We start from the raw sequence: 8,506 nt of genomic DNA on the forward strand, positions 1-8,506 counted from the left end.
ATAGCCCGGGCCCAGCATGATAACCTAGCACCTAAAGTCCTCACCTTGCACACACTGGGATCCCATATGGGTGCTAGTTCTAATGCCGGTGGCCCCACATCCCATCCAGCTCCCTGCTTGTGGCCTGGAAAAGCAGTGGAGGACGGCCCAAAGCCCTGGGACCCTGCACCTGCATGGGAGATCCAAAAGAAGCGCCTGGCTCCTGGCTTCGGATTGGCTCAGCTTTAGCTGTTGCAGCCATTTGTAGAGTGAATCAGTGGACAGAGGATCTTCCTCTCTGTCTCTCCTCCTCTATATATATCTGAGTTTCCAATAAAAATAAATACATCTAAAATAAAACAAAACAAAAACAATACACTATCCCCAGCTATAGGCAACTGCCTAGGTTGCCATGTACTTAGACATGTGTTACACTGCTGGGAGAAAGACAGTCAATAGCTGGCAGGCGTTGTGGTCTCGGTTAATGCCAGATCTATGTGAACTGTACCAGTGTGCCAGCATAGTTGCCCATTGTATATATATATTTTTTGGAGATCTGTTTATTTATTGGGAAAGGCAGATTCACAGAGGGAAGGAGAAACAGAGAGAAAGATATTCATCTGCTATTTACTCCCCAAACGGCTGCAACAGCTGGAGCTGGGCCAATTCAAAGCCAGGAACCAGGGGCTTTTTCTGGATCTCCCACATGAGTGCATGGTCCCAAGGCTTTGGGCCGTCCTCCACTGTTTTTCCAGGCCATAAACAAAGAGCTGGATCAGAAGTAGGGCAACTGAGACATAAACCAGAGCCTATATGGGATGCTAGTTCTTGTAGGTGAAGAATTAGCGTTACAGCCATTGCATTGCCCCCTCGGGGAACTCTGCATTGCTGTGCAGCACTTTACAAGAAAAAGTAGGGAATATTGGACCCGGACATGCCACTCCAGCCCCCAGGCACACCTAGTGCCACCACCCAGTGGGGATGGGGACTGCAGATTGCCCAAAGAAGGAGAACTAGGGACTTGTTGGAGTGTGGGCCAGAGGCATGTTCGACAGATGAGAAGTGACTCCTGGGGTTCCCGTACTAGGCCGCTGCACTTGCAGGTAGGTGCACAACCTGAGATGGGGTGGTATGGGGGGAAACCAGAGGTTATGTCTGGGTCAGGTCAAGTAACATGAGAGACCTGGACTGATGCGGCATCTCTAGGCTGGTCTAAGTAGCACTGCCCACCTCCTGCTGTCACGTGCAAAAGCTGGAGTTGGGGGGCATGCCTGGTTGTATTTGGAAGCAGGGCTCACCCACAGGTGTAGGAGCAGGGGGTGGGCCATGTCAGGCTGGGGCACAGCACCCACTGTAATGTTAAAGACCAGATCTGGGGGCAGATTCTGTAGTGGATTTTGGAGCTGCCCCTTGTAGGACTGCAGCACCATCTGGTTTGTGTGAGAGCTGGAGGTGGTGATAGGCCAAACCAGGCTGGACCAAGAAACTCACTGAAACTCATGGGACTGGGTCTGGGAGGAGGCTGGGAGAGGCCAGGCTGCGGTACCCGCTGGTGTATGCCAAGGTTGGGATGAGGGCAGACCATTGCTAGGCAGGGCTGCGGCATCCTCTGGCATGCATGAGATCTGGAGCTAGAAGCAGGCCCAATAGCTGGGCAGGAGCTGGGGCCGGGATGAGCCAGGCTACACAAGGCTGCAGTGTTTGTCAGCATGTTTGTGAGCTGGGTTTGGGGCAGGCCGTGCCAGACTAGGCTACAGCACCCACCAGCATATGCAAGACCCAAGGCTGAGAGTGGGCCTGGTAGATGAGCTTTGGGGATTTCCCTACTGGTCTGCTGCTTCCACTGGTGAGCATGAGAGTTGGGACCAGGGCAGGCCATTCTGGCCAGGGTGCAGCATCCATTGGCCAGCGTGTGGGATGTATGTACTAGTCCACAGTATCCACTGGCAAGTCCTGGGACTGGGTACAAGCTATGTCAGGTTGAAGTGCAAGTGCAAGATCTAGGGCTGGGAGCAGGCCTTGTAGGGAAAGTATGGTCACTCTCCTGTTAGGATGCAGCCCCTGCTGGAGAGCATGAGAGCCAGGGCTGGGGGTGGGCCAGCCGGACAAGCAGCAATACCCATTGGCATCTGTGTGGACTAGGTCTTAGGGCACGTTGGGCTAAACTAAGCCTCAGCACCCATGGGTGTGCATGAGAGCAGACGGGATGCAGGCTGAACTTGCCTAGGCTGTAGCTCATGCCAGCATGTGCAAAAACTGGAGCTGGAGGTTGGACTGGTGGGGATTATCGGGGGTTACCCCAACTAGGCTGTGGCACCCACTGATTTCCTTAAGGAAACTGTGGTGAGTCAAGTCTGAGGTCACTCCAGGCGAGACTTCTGGAGGACTCCCCAGCTTGATGGTTGGACTCAGACCCCAGTCACAGGGAAAATCACAGCATGTGTGATCTGACCTTGGAGTGCATGTACCTGAATTGGGCCTCCTCAGTGGCTGATGCCCGTGCAGTGGACAGCGTGTCAGATGCACATGGGGGACATGCTGACCAGCTCCTCTAGGCCAGCAGAGGATGCTGAGTGCTACGTCAGAAGATGGAAAGCAGAGTAGGATGGACAACTCTCCTGGCCAAGGTTCGCAGCAAGCGTCTGGGTCTGTGGACACACCAAGCCAATAGACCTCAGAAAGATTTTTCTAACCAACAAAGCTGACGATTCAAAATTATCAAAACCACTCAAGGAACACGTTCAGAACATGCTTCCTCAGTCAGGGTCTCTAAGGAGTCATCTAATGACTGTTCCCTATCCCTAGGTGTTGATGTAGCTTGGCAGTAAGGAGCACCGCCTCCCCGCCCCCCGCCAACACACACACACACACACACACACAGGAGACAAAAAAGAACTAAAACATTCGTTCTAGCCACCTTCCTCCATACCTCCACCTCCCTACCCTACTCAGAGGCCCACCTGTGTGTGCATCCCTCTAAACTCTGTAAACAGTATTAAAAATAAAAACGAGTGTCCTGCATCAAAGTCAAAGAGAAATGGGACAGCTACTGGAACAAGCAGAATGCATGTGGAGTTCTCCAAGGCATCACTGCCCGAAGCGGATTGTCCTTTGGCGTACGCGGCTGTTCGCTGGAAAACCCCAGGCATAAGGTTTCTCCTGTGTGACCTGACTCAGCACTCGGTGCACACAGTCTTTTCGCCGAATGCGTGGGGCAACGGTGAGCGGTGGCGGTTGCCTCTGCTCGTGGTGGAAACAAGGGGAGCAAAACAAGAAGCTGACCTAGACATAGGAGAGGAAGAGCTGGGCTACACGATGGTCACAGGTGGTTTGGAAAAGCTCTGACATATCCCTTGGAATCTACAAGGGCACATGCCTGTGCAAGGCCAAGCACTTGCCCCAAAAAAGACCTGATGTAGGAATTCAGCTGTGCCTGATTATAACCGTCTTGGCTGTAACCACCATCGCACCCTGTAAATGACCCTGACACTCATCCCGAACTCTGTGGGATAAACAAAGTCATTATGATAACCTGCCCAGATTGTCTTTGCCAGGCCAGACCCTGGAATGTGCCTTATCTAATGCCTGCGATGTTTAGATTTCTTGAGAAAGTCCAGGTCTTCTGGGGGTTAGCTGGGGGCCATCTTTGTCTAGTTTATTCTAGAAACGACTTAGCGCTGATGGGTGTGCGCTCATCTGTATGTCTCGAGGATTCCTGAGATCGCAGTGAGCTCAAGTCCCTGCAGTGAAATACCCTCCATGCAAGCCTGGATTCGTCCTCTTTCCTTGGTTCCATGGCTCCTTCTGTCATTGACAGGGGTTCCTGTACACTGGGTATTTCAGAAACATCTGAGCCATCTTGTGGCTCCTCAGAAGCAGCAAGTAACGGCTAAGGCAGAGTCATCCAGTACCTGCCTGAGTGCTGAAGGCAGGTCCCCACACGTACAGGCCCTCAGCAAAGGCTAAGAGATGGAGTGCTGTCAGGAATTTGAGGAACGCTGTGTCTGGCAGACTATTAAGCTAATTGGAGAGAAGCTTCAATGCTACACATACAAAAAGAATACAGATGACAAAGAGAGTTTAGGAAAGGCACTGAACAAACAACAGTAGGAGCCCTCATTGCGATGTATTGGGGTAAAGTTGCCGTCTGTGATGCCAGCATCCTGTGCGGACACCGGCTTGAGTCCTGGCTGCCCTATTTGTGATGCAGCACTCTGTAAATGTGCCTAGGAAAGCAGCAGAAGATGCCCTAAGTTCTGGAGCTTCTGCTGCCCATAAGGGCTGCTGGGATAAGTTTCCTGGCTCTGGTTTCAACCCGGGCCAGCTGCAGCCATTCCGGCTAATCGGACAGTTAACTAACTAGTGGAGAGAGAGAGAGAGAGAGAGAGAGAGAGAGAGAGAGAGAGAGAGTGTGTGTGTGTGTGTGTGTGTAACTCTCTTAATAAATAAATAATTTTTTTTTTACAATTGAAATTCTGGACTGGAACATACAGCTGAAATGAAAATTACTGGAAGGACTCAACAATGAATTTCAGCCAGCAGAAGAATTGGTGAATTTAAAGTTGGGTTATTTGAGATGAAGCACTCTGACGAACAGAAAAGAAGAAAAAAATGAAGAAAAATGAATAGAGCCCGACCATTCAATGTACTAATTTTACAAAGAATGCCCCAAAAAAGGAGAGAAGAGAAAGAGGCTGAAAGGCATTTCAACAAATAATAATGGATAAAATCTTCTCAGATTTGATTAAAAGAATTAATCCATGCACTCAAGAATCTCAAATTCCAAATTAGATTAGACTCAGAGATCCACAGCTCGGCCATCTTGAGGCTGAGGTCATCCTTTTTACAGGGTAAGCGGTGATGCTCAGGGCAGGGCCGGATTGATTATAAAAAGGAGGCAGGGTTTAGGGTCTGCCTATGGCAAGGTGGTACTCTCCAGGAAGCTGTCGTAGTGTCTGGTGGGTGATGGGAAGTGAGGTGCAAGGCCAACATCGCAGTGTAGTAGGTTAAGCTTCAGCCTGCAGTGCCAGCATCCCTTATGAGTGGTGATTTTCATCTCAGCTGCTCCACTTTCAATCCAGCTCCCTGGTAACGTGCCTGTGGAAGCCATGGAGGATGCCCAGGTCCTTGGGTGTCTGTACCTACGTTAGATACAAGGAAGAAGCTCCTGGCTCCTAGCTTTGGGTCAGCTCAGCTCTTGCCGTTGCAGCCATGTGTGGAGCGAACCATGGATGGAAGTTATTTCTCTTTGTCTTTCCCTCTGCAAACCTGCCTTTCAAATAAATATTTAAAAATAAGTGAAACGGGAAAGGCTTAACTGCGAGATGGCGAGCGGGTGTGCTAAGCCAGGCTGAATTTGCGTGAAGGTGCTGGGATTCGGGCTGAACACGTGGCTTTGGTGCTGGCCAGCCTTCTTCTTGCCACCTTGTCTTCTGTCTGAAGACTTTTGTCTTCCCTGTGATATGGAGACACCACCTTCTGTCTGGTCCTCATCCGTTCAGGAACTTGGCTTGCCTTCCGCTTTGGGCTTTTGTGACCAATGCTGCTGTGAACATGTGTGTATGGAGGTTACTGTGTATCCATGTTGTCCCTTTTTCCCTGGGTGTATGTGCTGGAACCCGGAGGATGGCGGTCACTCACGTGGTAATCCTGTTTAATCATGTGAAGAGGAGCGCGTGTTTCCCCAGCAGGGGGTGAGAGCCGTGACTTCTCCATGGCTTTGCCAACACTTGGCACTGACCTTCCGATTGGAGGCGTGCTGCTGGGGCTGCGAAGGAGGTGTCTCTGTGGCATTTCCCCCATGCCCGATGCTAATGAGCATCTTTTCCTATGCTTAATAACTGTTCATTTTTAGGTGTTGGTTGGAGAAATGCCTAGTCATTTCCTTTGCTCAGTTTTTAATTGAGTTGTTTTGCCTTTGTGTTATGGAGTGATAAGATTGTTTGTGTATTCTAGACATAAATCTTTTAAATCACTCATCAGACAAATATTGGCTCTTGCTATAGGTTGTCTTTTCATTTTCTTAGTGGCGTTGCCTGAAGCCAAAAGTTTTTAAGCTTGATGAATCCAAGTTAGCTATTTTTCTTTTGTTGCTAATGTTTTTGGTGTGCTTGTTTGTGTAGGAATCTTTTGATAATGGTCCTTAGACGTTGTTCTAAAATGATCTTTCGAGCCCGGCGGCATGCCGTAGCGGCTAAAGTCCTCGCCTTGAACGCCCCGGAATCCCATGTGGGCACCGGTTCTAATCCCAGCAGCCCCGCTTCCCATCCAGCTCCCTGCTTGTGGCCTGAGAAAGCAGTCGAGGACGGCCCAAACCTTGGGACCCTGCACCTGTGTGGGAGACCTGGAAGAGGTTCCTGCCTCCTGGCTTTGGATTGGTGCAGTGCTGGTTGTTGCACTCACTTGGGGAGTGAACCATCGGATGGAAGATTTTCCTCTCTGTCTCTCCTCTTCTCTGTATATCTGACTGTAATAAAATAAATAAATCTTTAAAAAAAGATCTTTCATCCTGTAAATTGCAAAGTCATTTATATAGGATTACCAAGAATGGATGCTTTTTTACTTCTAATTTCTCTCCTTCTCTACCTCCCTCCGTTCCTTCTCCTCTCTCCTTTTTTTAAAAACAGAAAAGTTAGACTTACAGAGAAAAGGAGAGACAGAGAAAGAAAGATCTTCCATCTGCTGGTTCACTCTCCAAGTGGCTGCAATGGCTGGAGCTAGCCAATCTGAAGCCAGCAGCATTTTCCGGGTCTCCCATGTGGGTGCAGGGGCCCAAGACTGGGCCATCCTCCATTGCTTTCCCAGGGTACAAGTAGAGAGCTGGAAGGGAAATGGAACAGCCAGGATATGAACTGGCACTCATATGGGATCCTGGTGTCTGCAAGGCGAGGAGTCTAGCTGCTAGGCTATTGCGCCGGGCCCACTACTGATTTCTTAAAATAAAATTTATCTGCTATCTTAAGTCCTATAATATGCTATTGCCATCTGCCCCATTATTTGTCAGCTAACCTTGTGCTTATTCGAAGACTATGTTTCCTACCTAGGGGATGATAAATATTTGAGGTGAGAATATGCTAATCATTTGATCACTAATGCAAGTGTGCACATCTGTAAAGACAGCACCCTGGGGATGGGTGTTTGGTACAGCCTTTAAGACATCTCCTGTGCTCCCCTGTCCACTTCTGATTCCAGTGTCCTGGACGGCTCAAGTACCAGGCCACCCACTCGGGGAGCCCAGATCGGATTCCAGCCTGCTTGTTCCCACCTGGCCCTGCCTAGCTACTGTCTACATTTAGGAAGTGAACCAAAAGATGGAAGATTTCACTCGATCTCTGCATACATATCTATGTATCTCTCTACTTTTTAAGCAAAAATGAATAAAATGTCATTGAAGTATACCATATACCTATGGTATGTATATATAATGAATCATGAATATATGTGTATATTTATGTGTGTGTGTGTAAATATATAGAGAGAGTAATGTTATATACCAATTCAAAGGCCATAGTAAATCATCAGTGTCTTTGCAATGGGATTGATGAATTAGTATTAGTATTTTTTCCTGACTTTTGTCTTAAAGATTTATTTTCTTTTTCTTGGAAAGTCAGATATTCACAGAGGGGGAGAGACAGAAAGGAAGATCCTCTGTCCGATGATTCACTCCCCAAGTGAGTGCAACGGCCGATGCTATGCCGATCCGAAGCCAGGAGCCTCTTCCGGGTCTCCCACACAGGTGCAGGGTCCCAAAGCTTTGGGCTGTCCCCGACTGCTTTCCTGGGCCAGAAGCAGGGAGCTGGATGGGAAGTGGAGCTGCTGGGATTAGAACTGGCGCCCACATGGTATCCCGGGGCGTTCAAGGAGAGGACTTTAGTCGCTAGGTCACGCTGCCAGGCCCCAAACTTGGCAAATCTTCAGAACTTTGACAGCTTCAGGTGAAGGCAGTCTCTGCAGACCTCACACGTTCCGAAAGCCCTGCTGTCCTGACCCGTGCCTGGAGTGCATGTGACGTCTTTTATGCAGGGGAGAAGCCTGATTAGATTTGTGTTTTTCACTGGCAGTGCTGGTGGTGGGTACTGGCAATTCTCCTAAGGCTAACGTGGTCAAAGCCATCCAGTACTTAACCTCAAGACCTCTGACCTTCAGTTCAGGGGGATTTACATTGAACCATGCTGACTCCTCCTTTTAGCAACATGTAAAGGGTCCTATTATTTCCTATGTTGATTTACTGGTGTGCATCTAAATTCTTGACTAATGCAATCAGAAAAGATTTCACATAATCTCTAAACAACCCATCTTTTATCCTTCTCTGGGGACAGGTCTATTAAAAGATGCTCTTCTTTTGAATTGTATCACCTCCTTTGAATGAAAAGAGCACAACTCATTCTTTATTCTCATGTGTGAGAACATAATTTCCGCAGAATAGTTTGCTCCATGGATAGTAAGCTTTGCCATCTCCTGCGGTGCTGGTATCTCTATAGGGTGCCAGTTCGTGTCCTAGCTCCTCCAATCCTGATTCAGTTTCCAG

Source organism: Ochotona curzoniae, unplaced genomic scaffold (assembly GCF_017591425.1).
Source record: "Ochotona curzoniae isolate NIBS_2020 unplaced genomic scaffold, NIBS_Ocur_1.0 contig_2688, whole genome shotgun sequence".
Taxonomy (NCBI): Eukaryota; Metazoa; Chordata; class Mammalia; order Lagomorpha; family Ochotonidae; genus Ochotona; species Ochotona curzoniae.